The 16,871-nt window shown below is 46.4% G+C and overlaps 2 long non-coding RNA genes across 3 annotated transcripts; one reads left to right on the plus strand and one right to left on the minus strand.

Moving 5' to 3' along the window:
• Positions 1-965: 965 nt before the first annotated feature.
• On the minus strand, positions 966-11,477 carry LOC137445921 (uncharacterized). Of its 2 annotated transcripts, XR_010988529.1 has the most exons (4): positions 11,310-11,477; positions 11,048-11,105; positions 5,761-5,865; positions 966-2,680 (listed from the first exon to the last, which is right to left on the minus strand). It is a non-coding gene; the product is annotated as an uncharacterized lncRNA (long non-coding RNA). The 2 variants fall into 2 exon arrangements; XR_010988528.1 differs by lacking the exons at positions 11,048-11,105; positions 11,310-11,477 and having other exon boundaries at positions 5,761-8,247.
• On the plus strand, positions 2,412-15,074 carry LOC137445923 (uncharacterized). Its single transcript, XR_010988530.1, has 3 exons — positions 2,412-2,495; positions 8,568-8,724; positions 15,047-15,074. It is a non-coding gene; the product is annotated as an uncharacterized lncRNA (long non-coding RNA).
• Positions 15,075-16,871: the final 1,797 nt, after the last annotated feature.

A 16,871-nucleotide genomic window follows, 5' to 3' on the forward strand; every position in this document is an offset into this window, starting at 1 on the left:
TTTTAGAAACAACCCCAGTGTTTTAGAAACAACCCCTTTTGTCTTTTCATTGGAAACAAGTGGTATGGGGCTAGAATTAACCTTTAAAATGATCAGCCTTTTTGTGTTCATTTATCCTCTGTAGAAGAGAGGGATACCATGCAGGTTTTCGTATTAAATACTAGTTCTTTTAGTCCTATCCTTGCTGTGTGGGTGTTCACTCTCTTTCTTCAAGGTGTGGGGAACATGTCTGCAGTGCACCAGTCACTTCAACACTTGCATACTCCATAAATGCAGTTAGATTTTCTCTCTCTCTCTCTCACACACACATATATAAAACGTGTGTATCTTGAGAAAATGAACCCTTAAAAAGAAGGCTCTTTTAGCTGAAAGCTCCCAGTTTCGTTCCTCAGTGTTTGTGGAAGCATATGAAAATTTTCTTTAGAAAAGGAGATGAGGTTTTTTTGACAGAGACAGGGAAAAAAGCCCCAAACTTCACTTTCATTAATTTGTATTTCCCATGCCATTTTTTAAGAGAAAGGCTGAGAAAGCATTTAAAACAAAAGCTGAAATCCTTTGCATCCCTGGAGCAAAGCAGGAAGAGCTGCTTGTGCTCCGTGGGTGCTTGGTGCCATCCCACTCCTAGTCCCCTATTTTTGGAAGCCTCTGTAGAAGGTCAGCTGGAAACATAACCCTGGCTCCTAAGGCAAAGGCAGCCTGGATTATCGTTCATGTGAAACTGAAGACGGAGTGCTAGTAGGGAGCAAATAGTTACTCCTGTTAGTATTTCCTAGATGAACGCAAGCAGCTTAAATTTCAGTTGTTCCAAATTACTTGCTGAATAAAAAAATGTTTAGCTTTTTTTTTGTTGTTGGGCTCCCCCCCCCCCCCCCCCCCCAGTCAATCAATCCCTATTTTGATCTAATGTTGAAATCACAGCTGCAGAGAAACTATTTCAGAAACCCCCCCAAAAACCACAATATACATACATTCATAATCATATACCTTGTTTGATGTTCAGTTGCTGCACTTGTATTAGGAATCACTAGATGCCTTCACTGATGATTTATGTGTTTTATTAGAAATAGCATTTAAAAGAAAACCATGAAAACTGGGTTTGGAAGTTCCTTGCTTTCCTGATGGTTGTCTAGTACTGAAGCTTCTTGGCCCTAGCCTCCAACGTGAGCTGGAGATGCACTGGACATAGACAGGCTGCTCCCCATGTCCATGAGCTGCACTGGCTTTTGTCTTTAGAACAAAAAACTGAGGGAGTGTCAGGGAGAGATACATGAAGGATTTGATCCCTATACCCCTGTGCCCACCCTGCTCTTCAGTTCCAGCTCCCCAAGAAGTGTGTCTTCAAGAGGGCAGAATCACCAGAGAAGGGGTCTGCCTGCTGTGGGCAGGGCTGTGGTCCTCAATGCATCCCGGATCAAGAGGCTCTGTCCCTCTCATGTTGATTGGTGGCTGTGACTCACTTGAGGAAATTGCAGTACCTGCCTTCTCCAAGGAAAGCTGGACACTCTCTTAAATATTTTGTTAATATTAACAAAAATAATCAAACCTTGAAGTATATTTAGAGGCTGCATGTAAAATTCTAGTCATTCAAGAAGGGAAGCACCAATTTCACCATTCAGTGAATTCCATAGGCTGAGTTATGGCTTCTTTTGACTCTTGGTGGTGAGGCAAAGGAGCAACTGGTATTGTAAGTAACTGGACCAGCTAGTTAGAGTTAAAATGAAGAGGAGGAGATGCTATATAACAGAAGCAGAGGGATGTCATTAACTCATGTATTCTGCTAGAGAAGATCCATGGCATGGGATATGAGGCTAGGGATATTTCCCCAAGGCTCCCATACCCATTTGCCAGACACCAACTTTCAGGACTGGTGTTTCTCAGGGGGAGCTGCTCTGGACAAATCTGTACCAACAGAGATGAAGAGTGGTAGGTGCTGGAACAGCAGAGTCTGGCATTTGCAGTGAGTTTCTGCTAAAAGGGATTTCTTCAGTGTAATTAAGTATGCTGGGTAAGAGACAGAAATGTGAGTTGAGACAGCTCAGGGAATTTTCCTGAGCCTTTTTCTGTTGCATTATCAAACTGGGCAGATCAAGGTGACCCTCCATCTGAAGTGGCAAAATACAGTTTAGAGAGTTCCTTGCATATACAGCAGCCCCCGAACCCCTTTCTGCTGGCAATGCTTTTCAGCTCAAGTCATTGAAAAGTTTTGTATTTTTGTCTCAACATAATGAATGAAAATAAAGATCCACCCCAGAGCTGCTCTTGATGGCTTCTGCTAGTAAATTTTCCCCAGCCTGATACTTTACTTCTCAAACCCACTCATTTCCATTTTGTCTTGGCTCAACTTCTCATGCAATTTATAGTAGCTCTGCTGATCTTTAATCTTCTTGAGTACTGTTTCTCCTGTGTCACCATGTCAAATGGTTTATTAATGTCCCAACATGAAAGATCATCTTTCTCTGAATGAAAATTCTCTAGAAGAAATGTCTTTTAACCAGGTAAGCACAATACTTTGTAAGGGAGTCTGCATTAAATGCTCACTTTCTCCTTTGTCTTCTCAAGTTTCTTTCTCCTTTCCTTCAAGATTTCTTCAAAAGCTTTGAATGCTTAAATCTGTTTCTGTGGGGTAATTTCTCTGAGCTCTACTTTTAAATGTCAGCACTCTGCTTTTTGATGAACTGACCTGGAAAACCGACCGTTAATACCTCATGTAGCTTTCTCTGCCTTCTTGCACTACTTTGACAACCAACCTGGATAGATTCATTTATTTTTTCGTTTATTTTTTTAGCTTTGCTTCCATTTTAGTTGCAATCATCTCCTTCCTCACTGCTATTAACTGTATCACCCTCGAGGTCACATTCTATTTTAAAGCTCTACCTAGATCATCGTCAATGTATGTCATAATCTGTATTTTGTAACAACCCTTTTTTTTATGCCCTTGCTGTTCTCCTCTTATTTGGGCACGCAGCGCTGTTTGCTCTGAATACCGATCTTCACATGTGCACAATGGCATTTGTTCAATTTATATCAAAACCAGAACAATCTTGTTTATAGGTAGTGTGATGTTTCCTAGACTGCCAACTTTGCCTAAATTTGTTTTGCACTTCAAAAAAACAACAGATGTGTGCTTGTGCTATCCTAGAAAGCAAGGTGCATTTTATTTATTACAGAAAAAAAAGAGCTAAAAAGAAGAAACAGCAGCGCTCAAACTGCAGATGGAAAAGTAGTTTGTCCCTAGCAAGTGAGATGGTTTTGGCAGCAATCACACTAAACAGGGATTTTCCAATCTTGGCTGCTAACATGAGATTCCTTGCTTAGGATTACATTGCTTGTAGATTACAGAATTGGCCACAGAATAGCCACACTGCTCAAATGACAGATCTGTCCAACCTGTGCTGTGTTACAGGAAACGGGGCCGTGTTTTGTAAACCAGAGCTAATATTTTCCATCTGTAACCAAGTACAAGACTGACGAAGGACATAAAGACAATTTTTCAGTGGAGAATGACTGGAAAAATAAATTTCTAGTATTAAAAAAAAAAAAAAAGCTTAAAAAAATGCATTTAATTTGTCTCTTTCAGTGAATGCTGTTCTTCATGCCTCCACCTTGAGTTCCACCTGCCTGCACTAGTGCATGGCTAATCCAGGACAGTGGTGGCGGAGGCATACAAATAAGTGAAAGTGCTCCCAGAAAGCAGGGTTTATGTATAAAGATTAGCAAATCACTGGTGGGAAGCACATCTCTGTTAGGTGTTTCAAGAGAAATGAAGTACCAAACCCTGAATTTGGCTGTAAAATTTCAGCTATCTGTACTATATTGCTGATATACATGGAGGCAACTTATTTAACTTCCCAGTACTTGTAAAACACAAAGATACTTTCAAGTACAGTATCTAACAAAATGGTTTTCTCATGCTGAGTTACAAATTTTCCAGGAGGAATGAGCTTGTAGGGATGCTGCAGCCCTAGCCTTCAGTAGGCTATACATGGGAAAAATCGGTAGCCTCTCAAGCTGTGACAGTATTAGGGATTATTACTTCAAAGTTGTCATCTGTACTCAGTGTCTATTAAAATAGTGGTGGAGATGATAGACTGTGGTTAGGAGGTAGTTCCTCCGGGGAATGGGTACCTGCTGAAGATGACTGCTGCTCCAAACTGGGAGTCTGTGCGAGTCTTATTGTAAACTGAGACTATGGGCAATGGTCTGGGATGCAACGTGATATTTGTAACTATAATTGGAGTGAGTGAATACCAACAATTCAATTTAATCTTAGAGGATTTGAGGTGTCCAGCTATAATCTGTAGTACCTTCTTCACCTTAGGATGCGGTAATCATTGACACTTGGTATTGCTTTGGCTGAGGTTAAGCCCAGTGTTCAAGCTTTGCTTAGGTCTGACTTGAGAAAGAGAAAAGCCTTGTTATTAACAGTTCATGTTAATCATGGGACACTAGAGCCAAGTCAGTCCTATGTCCCACATCTTCAGCCACGGGGAACTGAAAGAGCAGCACTTTGGTGGTTGCTGTATGAGGATGAAGTTTGGAATCAGAGGGTTTGTTTGACCTAGGTAACAGACACAGCAAAGGTAATTCTCCCAAAATGAGAGCTGGTGCTGGGATCGCTGAATGCTGCCTTGCTCTTTTTCAAAGCAGGTCATAGGCAATTGGCTGTCTCAGGGCACTGTTCAAATGGAAGCTGGTCATAACTCTGCTGCCTTAGGGCAGTGCTGCCCAGGCAGACATTACCTGTCCCGTCCACAGGCTGCTTCTCGTCTGGTTGGTTGCAGCTACAAGATAAAGGTCAGACTTAGCAGCATGTGTTTCTGCTTTGTGTTTGCCAGAAATGCCATGGTGACTGTGACTGGGTCTGCTGACTGGGGCTTTGCTTATGAGCAGAACTGGAGCTATCTTTATGGCTGTCAGACACACGCTTACTGGGGAAACAGTTCTGCATAGGTAGGATGAGAGCTGGCATTGGCAGAAACCTGCTTCTCTTTGGAGCAGGGTTAAGGGTTAGTTTTCCTAAACAGAACTAACCACTCATTTAGTCTTATGGCAGTGGTTAGCACCAAGATAGAGACTCCAGCACAAGAAAGCCAAGGGTGTTGGTTCAGGGCTTGGATTCTTGTAGTTTAGTCAAAGTTGGAAAAGGGAAAGGAGAATGCTGCACCATGCCCAGTGTTTTGTCAGGGATGTGCCATCTTGCTGCATAAAGCCAGCCTTGCCACTCCCACTAATGGGAGCCCAGGTGGTTCTGTAACTGGTTTGCTAGTCTTGACTCAAGAGTAAGGTGCCCAAGGGTAGATCTAGTGACAGCTATGGATGGAGGTTAGCAGTGGGACCCCAGACTCGTTTCTGCTCTTTGCCCTCTCAGGTTTAGGCTGGAGACTGGGTCTGGGCGTGTGGCTGTCTAGTGACTCATCCCAGGGCAGTGCTTGCAGGTGGGATTAACAGCAGATTAAGTAAAGAGATGGCACCAGCAGGGATTAAACACCCTGTTTGTTCCATTCTTTCCACTGCTGCCTATTTTGGGAAATTAAGTTTTCAACCTGTGCCCAACTCACTCAGAAGCTCCTTTTGTGGGTGATACATGAATCTCAGCACAGGTCTGACCCCATACATTTCTTTTCAATGGTAAAGTGTTATTTACAGCAAGGAGTTTGAGGGAGGCTCTGGAATGATTTGCTGTATGTTTTAGAAAGTTAGCCAAAGAAGGAACAAAAATAATTTGGATTCAAATTTCTCTAAGCCCAAGCTTAGCATTACCTCTGATGCTGTTCATGGCATCCATAAAAATCTGCACGAATCCTTTCAGATTTTTCCAGTTCTTCTGCTGTCTTGCAGAATTTGGACCTTCAGTCTAATTAAATCCTGGAAAAATAAAAACATGGTGTAGCTGGAAATAAACTACCTTAGCTGTAGCTAGCAGATAAGGAAAAGATGCTGCACGAAGTATTAAATCATTGCCACAGGAAGAATATATGGAGTGAAGGGGACAGTGGTGTTACCCTTGGGGAAAAGCTGTGTTTTGCAGAGCACTTCTCTGGGATGGGGAATGACCTGGGACGCCCTGAAGACATACCTGGGCACCAAGTCAGAGTCATGTGCAAACACGTGGCAAAGCACTGACTTGCATTTGGCTGTGACTGTCATTTTCACAGCAAGTAGGTTGGTCACTAGACAGGCAAATGAAGAAGCTGCCATCTTCTCATGGCACGAGAGCAAGCTCCTGGGGCTAGGAAAGTCATTGAGAGGCTGTAAGAAGCTTGTTTTTCATTAAGAAAAGCTGTGGCCAGGGGTGATTGTAAGATGCTGGGAAAACACTAGGGAAGAATGGGGAGAACAGTTGTAGTGTTTGTAAATATCTGCATCAAACCAGATGTATCTTAGGGTTGTGGAAAGCTTTGCAGTGTTTTGCAAACAACCAGGTCTGCAGTGAAATGGGAGCAGAGGGACAACTGGAAGCAATGGTGCTAAACACTTGTGAGATTTTACCCTTCTTAATGTTTGCAGGGCAGCTTGTGCTGTCCCTGTGTTAATCACTGCTTGCTGCTGAGTGTTTTCCCTCTTGGAGTTCAATAGAGCAGCAGTCTGACAAAGGACAGGATTTCTTTTCCTTCCCTGTTCTGCTAGTACCCTGTTAGGAAGGTGAGTGAAATGGCCTGGCAAGCCAATCTAAAGTTATGACCCTAAGATTCAACAGACCTAGTGAGGGTCCATGTGGTGTATGCCCAGCACTCCCAGGGGTCCTGTCAGATAGACATGGGAGTTTTGGGGTTGGCGAGGAAAAAACCAGTATTCAGTTAACTTCCTCCTAAAACCAAACCTGATCATCTCTCCATGTTAGAGGACTAGTGCTCGGGTCCTTGGTGGGCCTGGGCTTTCCCTGTCCATTTCCTGGCCTCCAACCTAAGTGCTGTGCAGTTGGACAGCTCAGGACTGCCTGTGTTGAAGCAGATCCTGGGAGCCATTCTCCACCCTCTCCTAGTAGTGTGCACTGTCCCTACTTCGCTCACCACAAGGGTTGCTCCTGGAGGCTGATACTTCGTGTTGCCACAACCCTCCATGACAAGGAGAAAATGCCGGTTGCTCGCCTTGCTGGGCTGCAAACTTTCATGACCACCGCAACTAATAGCCCGGGTAAGTGGAAGATTAATTTCTGTTCCACCTGGCAGCAAGCTGTGGATTAGGCTGCGGTCCCTCCCAGGGGGTTGATGTTGGAGGAACGGGGCACTCGTGTACCCAGACAATCAGCCTCTTGTTTAAACAATGAGCTCCTCGGTCTTGTTAGCCAGCTCCCCGAAATTCTTGTTTTATTCTGGTATGCAGCCTTGTGTGATGTGGAGAATTGCTTCAGCGCAGAAAGACTGCAAACCTGTTCAATTAAAGGAAGTGCTCAGATCCAGCTGTTGGGGTCTCATGAATGCCAGCACTCCTTGCTGAGTAAATAAGGCTGACAGACTCTGCCCTTGGAACAGATACGACAATCTGCGCCTTAATTCTCCTGCTAAAAAGGGCCTTTGTGGCAAGGATGGCTGGAGAGAAGGGGAGGAACATAAAGCTGGTGCAGAAAATGCCCAGGGAGACAGTCTTCTGCAAATAAGCGAGGGCTCTATAGCATGAGCCTCGTAACAAGGCACCACAAGAGGCATGTACAGTACAAGCTCCTGTTACAGCCACATAATTGTCTTGTAAATCCAGGATGCTTTCCTGTCATGAACAAGCCCATGCTGCAGAGGAACTGACCCCCTGCTGTCCCTGCCCATGCTCCACACCTTCTGCCTCTGGTTTTTTATTGGGGACACATCTTGGTGCTCCCTGTGGGTGACAGGGTTGTTCAGACAGTCTGGGGTAGGGCCTTGGTTCTGCAGGGGTCTTTGTACAGGCTAAGGAAACAATGCACATACATAAAAATCCTGTCTTTTATCTCTGTTTGGTAGAGCTGCACCTACCACTAGACATCATTTCACTATGAAATGTCATCTACATGCGTATTTGAAACCAGCTCTGGCAGTTTCAGTAGCTGCAGAATGCACTTCAACTATGCATGCACAGCAGCTGAACTAATGCTTGTCTCAAGCAGGAGCAGAGTACCTGAGATAGTGTCAGGGGAGGGAAGAAGTTGGGATGTGACAAACCAAGTTTCAGAATGGCTTCCAGTGGCAGGCTACCTGCTGCTGGCCCTCAGCATGAACACTCATGTCCTTTGTCACACAGGCTGAAAAAGTTGTATTTTAAGTTGCCAGCTGGAGTGCAAGGTGCATGGGACTGCAGCCCACTGCTGAACAGGGCCATGGAGTGCTCAGATGTTAATTGTCCACTCCAGGAGTCTTTTCCAGTCAAGCATATGTCCATCTGCATTGATCTGCCCCTAAATGGACATACAGGTAGATATGTAGCTGCTTGTGTGGCTGTGTATGCAGATAGAGAGCATTCCTGCACATGCACTTATTAAAAGCCTAACAATCCAATGTCTTTCTTGCTAGGTTTAGAAGAAGGGGCTGCATGCAGGAGCTGCAGCAGCTGTTGGGTCAGAGCTTTGCTGCTTTTCTAATCTGTGGCACTTGTTTCAGGCAGCAGCTGAGCAACAGCCCCTGTGCAAGGAGCCTGGCTGAGGAAATCCCCCTGCATGTGCCCAGCTGCCCACATCAGCCTTCTCTGGTGGATGGTGATACACTAGAGGACCTTTGAAGGAGAAGTGTCACGCTGTGGTTTGCCTGTTAGAGTGAGGTATGAAGAGCACTCTTTGCCCTTTCTTCGTTAATTGCTATTGTGAATATTCACTGATTGTGTAATACACATTACTAGTAACAAATTGAAAGAGCACCTTGGTAAATAAACTCCAAATACTTGCAATGCTCAGCACAGTATGATGGAGAGAGGGTTTGCTCTCAGCTGCACTGAAATGGCAAACCCAAAGAGTTGTGTTCCAGTTATTGCTGCAGTAAAATCAGAGCTGGGATACCAAGGTGAAGGGGCTGAAAACAGGCACTTACCGTCTCCTGGTGATGCTCCTGTTGCTGCAGGCAGCTCTGGAGTCAAAGGCCCCCTTCAGTTTTTGGTTCCTGACACATCAAGATGCTTTCAAGACTTCTGCAGTGGGTGAGCAGCCAAATGCTGCCCTTAAACTAATAGCTCCAGCCAGCCCGGTGCAGGGAGGAGCCTCTCTAACCATTAACTTCACCTGGATTTAGGGTTTTGCAGATGTGCTGCCATGAGGACAAAACCCAGCAGGTGCGGCCCAAGATGCTGCAGCTCTGTCCTACCACACCTGGACATCTTCCTGCACCCTCAGCATCTCTCCTACTTTGATGGAGACACTGCATGGGAGCAGTCTGCCTTGCTGTGCCTTTACTTCAGGACTGTGGCTGATTGGGTGAGAGGTGCTGTAGCAGAAAGCTGCTGGTGCGTTACTCCACCAGGACTTCGTCTGGGTATTGAGGGAGAGTGGGACACACAAAACCCTTGCAGCCTTGAAAAATGCCCATGGGGCAGCAAGCAGGCTCCTGCTGCACAGCAGCCAGACTGGCTGGCACCTTAACAGTGAGCTCCAACCCCAGACAGCTGCAACCAGCCCTGACAGCGGCTGTGCTGGGCAGGAGGGGGTGGGGGGAGGCGAGTGGTCAGAGTAGGCAGCTGGGGGGGGAACTGCAGGGGCACCCAGGGCCACTGCACAAACCACACTGCAGGTTGTGAGACTCTGACCACTCAGGCATGCCACACTTGAGACCAAAACATGCCCTGCACACATGTAAAACACACAACACCCACTGCACAGCAACCCATCACACACAGCACTGACCTGCGCACGCCAAAACCAGCAGGGGGCTGTGTATGCACCACACTTGGGACACAAACCAGGGCGGTGATACAGGGTGCAGCCAGGACCTGTGTGCCACTTGCACAAGGCCAGGTGAGTCGCACAGTAAGGTAGGGCACCCTATGCACTCCACAGCAACTCCACTGCACACCTGTGTGCTGCACAGCACTCACACCTGCACCACAACTCACTTGAGAGTACATGACCTGCAATACTTCATAGAATCAATGAGGTTGGAAGAGATCTCAAGGATCATCAAGTCCAACCTGTCACCACAGACCGCATGACTACTGAACCATGGCACCAAGTGCCACGTCCAATCCCCTACTGAACACTCCAGGGATGGTGACTCCACCACCTCCCTAGGCAGCACATTCCAACGGCTAACAATTCTCCCTCTGAAGAACTTTCTCCTCACCTCGAGCTCAAACTTCCCCTGGTGCAGCTTGAGACTGTGTCCTCTTGTTCTGGTGCTGGTTGCTTGGGAAAAGAGACCAACTCCCTCCTAGCTACAATCACCCTACAGGTAGTTGTAGAGAGCAATAAGGTCTCCCCTGAGCCTCCTCTTCTCCAGGCTAAACGATCTGCACACTTAACGCACTGCAAGACACTCAGGCACTGCACACTTCACACACCATAACATTTGCTGCACACATGAACACCATGGATGTGCTGCACAGCACCCATGATGCTGCATGTGTGTGACACACCAGGAGTGGCTGCACATTAGGACATACCACACTTCTGTTGAACATATGCAGCGCTACATTTGCCGCACATCTCTGACATACCACTTGTGAGACCAGATGACACTATGCAGATTACACCCCACATGTATGATGCTGCACATCAGACTGGACATGCATGGCCCCCTGTGTCCACACCCATGAAACACCTCACCTGTTGGGCCATGCATGGTGTCCCTACAACACCATGTGCTGCACACGACTCACACCCTACATGCACCACATACCAGACAGGCTTGCAGACATGACACACCACAAATCCCATGTGACACTGCACATGTGTGATGCACTGCACACGGCACTCCACATCCATGTGCCAACATAATAGTCATGATGCAGACCACAGTGCACAGGACCACTCCCCTGAACACATGCTGTATGGCCATATATGACACAACACATGCCCACTGCACCTTCACCCTGCACACCCACACACATGTACTCACATACACCTTCTATTAATCGTGCATGTTCCATGGGTACTTACTGTGCAAGGAAGATGCTGTTCTGCAACTTGAGCTCAGTAAGGTCTTGCAAGGTAACCACTGCAGGGGTTTTAAGACATGTTTGTTATTATATTATTGGCCCCCTTAGTCACATCAGATACTTCACTTTACCACTGCAGGCTCTACAGATGCTCCCTGTCAGGTCCCCAACAGCAGTTAATTTCAATGACTATGAAGCACCTGCTCTGCATCACCTGTTTGAAGAAAATAACCAAACCCAGCAAACCCCACAAGCTCTCCTACCTTGGCTTTTGGTACCACTCCTCTGCAGTCTGGGCTTCAGCCTGTCAGCCTTAAGTCCCAACTCTCTGCTGAAAGGTTCATTTTAGTATTTTAATTGCTAATTAGGAGCACTCTTCCCCCAGTAAAGCACTTCACCAAAACAGGCTGCTTACCAACACTGCCCCCTTCCCTCTCAGCAATACCAGACACCTGCTCCAGCCAGACCCCTCAGCTGACATCGCCTTCACAGAAGCAAGTCAGAAGCAGCCCCCAGGCAACTTGGTCTGCATTGCGGCCCAGCTGTGCGGAGTCACGAGTGCCAGCTTGCTGCTGTGTGTAACCCAGCTCTCCAGCGCCAGCAAGAGCGGCTCAGCTCAGAGCGTGCCACAGCAGGAAGGCTGCAGGACAGTGCTGGCTGTTAAGCACAGCTGGTGCTCAGGCTGGTCATGTAACTGCCTGCTCCCCGTGGGCACAGGGCTGCACCACAGGCAAGGGCTCTGCAGGGCCAGCTCTCTCACACTTTGCCACTCCTGGCCATGTTATAACAAACCAAGCCCGCAGCAAGAGCCATGATTTTGTTGGGCCTTTGTATAAACACCAGGCTTGCTTTGGTGGAAGCTGCATGTCCTGTGCTAGGGGGCAGGCCTGAGCAGGGCCCTGCTGGGGCACAGGAGAATAGGACCTATGCTGCATCTGTAACCAAGCACACTATACATGGGCAGACACCCTATGAACTTCCTCCCAGCCAGGGCTGCAGGACTCCACCACTGGAGCCCTCCAAGTTCAAGAGCAGTAAATCGGGATGCTCACCTCTCTCTGCACTCAGCCACTTGCTAACTCCACTCCCCTCTGAGACCCGCATTATAAGAGAGTCATGAAACCATTACATTGTGCTTACCCAGGCTGGAGTTCAGTCCACACTTAAGTTTGAATAGCACCTGACAGTGATTGCTTATGTGCTGCCATAAGATACCAGTCCAGTCCACCACTCCCATTGTAGGCCCTAAAGTTTATGCTAAGACAAGCAGTTTCCAAGTGAGCTACCACATTAGTTGCTAGCCCAGGCTGGGGAAGAGAACAACTTCACCTGTGGAGTTCACGAAATCACTGAACCATTAGATCCTGAACAACTCAGGCTAGATAAGGAGCAAAGACCTCCAGAGCACAAGACTGCCTCACCTGTACCCCTCTGAGGCATGGTTGCCAAGCTAAGAAGTATCAGCTGTAGAGTGATACAAGGTAGTTTCTCCCAGGCCATGTTGAAGGGAAGAAGACACCTTGGCTCCTCTGTTATACCTGAAAAGAAGGCTTTAAATTACAAATCCAACTCCTGGTTTAGAAGGGATTTTGATACCCAAGAGAAAGAATGCTAGTGCTGGTAGGAGTGCAGGGAATCTGCACACCTTGCTGGTGAAGAGTAGCAATGTGACAGGTAACATGACATGCACTGGTGACTTTTCCCAGACTTAGGCAAACCTGCTGCAACCTGCTGGCCATGACAGGAAGCCTCACAGGTGTGGCCAAGGATACTCAGCAAGCAGCCAGAGAAACCTAAACCAGTTTTGAATCACATCATAGGGTATGCTCTGTCTTACATAAAGATGTACAGGTAAAGCATTAGAACAACCACGCCAACTGTCAAAGCCATGAGCTCTCGCTGCCCTTATTTCAAATCTCTTCTTCCCCAACTGAAGCACGGACAGATTACACCATAGGCACTAACCAAGAATGCTTCTTCCATGCATATGATGTGCTTCTGCCGCACTGAGCTTGTGCAAGTTGACTCTGACTACTCAGACACTCACGGTGCTCAAAATAAAACTGAATTCAGTTTGGGTTTTGTTGAAATGTTTGCAGACTCAGTGGTGTTTTCAGAGTTCTCACCAGTATTTCAATTTTGGTCAGACTCTGCATGCCAGCACAGGCCAGGCACTGTTACCATCTAGCACAGCACATTACAAAAGAATGCTGCATTGTGTGGTGCCACCAAGCCAAAACATCTGCTGAGCTGCCACCACTGCAACCTGACTTTCTATGAAGCACAAAACTTTGTTGCCTCTAACCTCACGTTCAGGGCATCTTAAAAGCAAGTTTCTACATTTCATATTCTGATGAGTATATGCTAAGGTGTGCAACACTTCACATTCACATGCTTATGTCAAGACCAAATTTGCAGAAACTGAAACAGAGCATCTTGAGAGGTCATCTAGCTCTTCCCACCCTTATTCTGTAGTGCAGATACAACTACAACGGGCTCCACAGCTTTATGTGTATCTACACCTGACCTAAGTTCACCAGCTCTCCACTGCACTGTACAAAGCCTCTTGCAAAGTCTGTAAAGTGCTGCAAGCTTAGTTCTACAGGGAACTTTATATTGTCTGTACCTTCTCCTTTTCTTTGGCAGCTCTAGGTCTTCTTTCCCTCTCCCCTCATTGAGGGCAAACAGAACACTTCTTTTGTTGCACCTCCCCCTCCTCGGGTGTCATATTTTCTAGACCCAGTTGTGGATTAAATTCCAGTGATCCAGAGGAAGGAGCAGCCTCCTCCATGTTAGCTTAACAGCCAAAAGAGTCAAGCAGCAAATCCCCCTGGAGTCAGTAATTTATATCCCGTGACCTGGGAGACATTATTACTGTTGGAACTTGGATGATATTTCTGGAGTGAGACGTGAAACAGGAATTACTGGAGGCTGGGCCCGTGGAAAGCATTCCTGTTTAGCACCCACCCCACCAAGGACTTTACACAAATGTTTTGGACACACCCACGTCAGGCTGAACAAATCCCAGCTGACAATTATCTCCAGCATTACTATCAGCATCCTTCAGGAAAAGGATGGACATCACCCACTGGAGCACAAAGTGCAAAGCCAGGTATACTTTTGGGTACTCAACAGGTTAATATGCAGCTGTGCCTTCTGTGGAAACAAGGTTTTCCTGCTGGTTAACACGTTTCTGTGCTATTTAAATCAATTGCTTACACGTCACAGCGCACTCTGGCTGTATTGCTCTAATCATCTAGATCAGCACAGGTTTATTTTCATTTCTACCTGCCACACAAACTATTTGCTCCAAACCTCAAAACTGGGGAGGCCAAAAAGGAAAGGACCCATGGGCCCCATCACCATGTCTGTCAACCTCAAATGACAAAGCTTGAATGCCACTTAACAGCACACACACAGCCTGCCCTTGGAGTTTAACATACACCTTCCTATGAGTTGGGCCAGGCACCTTACAAAAGCATGGTTTGCTGGGCCCACTGTCCAGCACACCACCTGTAGTCCAGCACTCTGCACAGGACGGTTACAGCTACTAAAGGTACTTTTTCTAACCCAGGAATAGCTTTGGACCAGCTGCCTTCACTAACGGAAAGGCCAGAAAACCTTTTCTTGCCCTCTTCCTCCCCAGCATGTAGATATGTAATATATTCTGGAGATTCTGAATATCTGAAACAAGAGACAGTCATTTGTCTTTATGGGCTGCATCAAATGGTGGATTTAAAACAGTTGGAACTATACAGAGCAAGGGCAGGAATGAGGAAACTTGGTTTGCTTCCTTGGTAACAAAATCTACAGCACAGCAGGAGAACAGAGCATGATAATTAGGGAATTACAGCTGTTAGTCACAGAAAATATGCTGCAGTTACAGGTCAGGGACCTGAGGTTGTGGTACAGGAAGGAAAACTGTAATTTAGTCTGTGAGGAACTCACTGCATGCATTAGACTTCTCGCTACTTATAGCATCTCTCCACCTGTTTTCCAGGGCGGAAATCAAACAGACAAGACCATAGATCAGCAACAAGCACCAAGGAAATGCAGTTTCTCTACAAGAGTCAGGACAAGAGCTACTTTCATAAGAACTACTTTCAATAAGCAGAAATGGATATTCCATCACCTCTTGTTCACTATCCCTCCTTTTCACTTGGCAAGCCTCCTTTCAAGCAGGACAACCAGAGGTATGGACTTTTAAGATGAGGGAGATGCCAAAACTTGATCCACAGAGATATTCTGGGAGAGAGCTCCCTTAAGAATCACCAGTTGTTACAATAGATGCATGATGTGAGTCCCCTGGAACAGAGCTTGGATTGGAGACCGCTGTGTATTAAGCCAGAACCTTGTGTTAGAGTCCTGCAAGTGGTAGATGTTCCTGAAGGGAACTGAAGGATACAAAGGGAAATAGCCTTAGTCTCTTCTCCCAGGTAACCAGCACCAGAACAAGAGGACACAGTCTCAAGCTGCACCAGGGGAAGTTTGAGCTCGAGGTGAGGAGTTATTAGCCATTGGAATGTGCTGCCCAGGGAGGTGGTGGAGTCACCGTCCCTGAAGGTGTTCAAGAGGGGATTGGACATGGCACTTGGTGCCATGGTTCAATAGTCATGAGGTCTTGGGTGATAGGTTGGACTTGATGATCTTTGAGGTCTCTTCCAACCTTCTATGATTCTCGACACGCCCCAGACTGAAGACAATGTCACTTTATTATCCTAGCCTTCACCTTATAATAAAATGCCCCAAAACCAAAAAGGCAAACCCCAATCAAAGGCACCAGAACAAAGCCAACAGACCCTGGAGTAACACCATTAAAGCAACTCTGATCATAGTTTGCCTAAAAGCTATTTCAAGCAGATGACTTGTTGGTATAGTTCATGACCAAGTCACTCGCCAAGCAGCTCCTGTGAAATACTGTGCCACCTGGTCATCTGTCATCAGGAGCTAAGTCCTGCTCCAGAGGACCAGAGTGTGCTATAACTACTGCACACCAGAAATGTTCACCTGACTTCAGCTGGCCCCAAATCCAGGCAAGAGGCTGACACAACTGCACACTTTCAGAGGTGGATGTTGAACTGGACAGTGATCTTATGGCATTTTCCTCATCTTTCTCCAAGTGAAGTCACTCACAAACCACGTCCAAGGCAACTTGTAAGCTGGACTCTCATTTCAGCTGAGTAAGAGGTGGCTTTTCCAGACCCTGAAGGCTGTTCAGCTTTCATATTCTTTTGGTGTGTTAACCAAACTGACAGCAGATGAGCACAGTCACTGCACTGACAGTCCTGACTCCGAAGTGAGCCTCTTAAACTTCTGTGCTTTACTGCAACTTTTGATCCAGCTACACGCTCCCTATGGAGCTCCTCATCACTATGCCTCTCAAGACATTTTGCTTCGTTTACTTCTCCAATCCCCTCCCCCCTTTTTCCACACTGGTCATTGCTGAAGTTTGGTTTTTTCAGATAATCTTCCCTTACTAAAATTTTAGTACCTTTTTTATTTTGTCCTTAAATCAAATTGTTTCAGAGACAGACAGCTGACTCTTACAGGTGAGAACTGAGGCATAAGGAACCTCAAGGGAACCTAAACTTACTGAGGAAAAAAAGGACAAACCCACCACATCCTGAAGCTGACCAAGAGCTGCCAACCACTTCATCACAGCCCTGCACCTGCACAGCCTGACCACACAGCTCAGACCTAAAAGCCAATCCAGAAGACCTCAGGCCACAAGCTCAAAGCTGTCTACAGGGCACATCTTGCTCACTGAAGTGTTAATAAACAAGACTTCCAGCATTTGCTGTGGTACCAGCTAGCAGCTTTGCAGC

Source organism: Melanerpes formicivorus, unplaced genomic scaffold (genome assembly GCF_026170545.1).
Source record: "Melanerpes formicivorus ecotype bairdi unplaced genomic scaffold, bMelFor1.0.p_v2 SCAF_16, whole genome shotgun sequence".
In the NCBI taxonomy this organism is placed as follows: domain Eukaryota; kingdom Metazoa; phylum Chordata; class Aves; order Piciformes; family Picidae; genus Melanerpes; species Melanerpes formicivorus.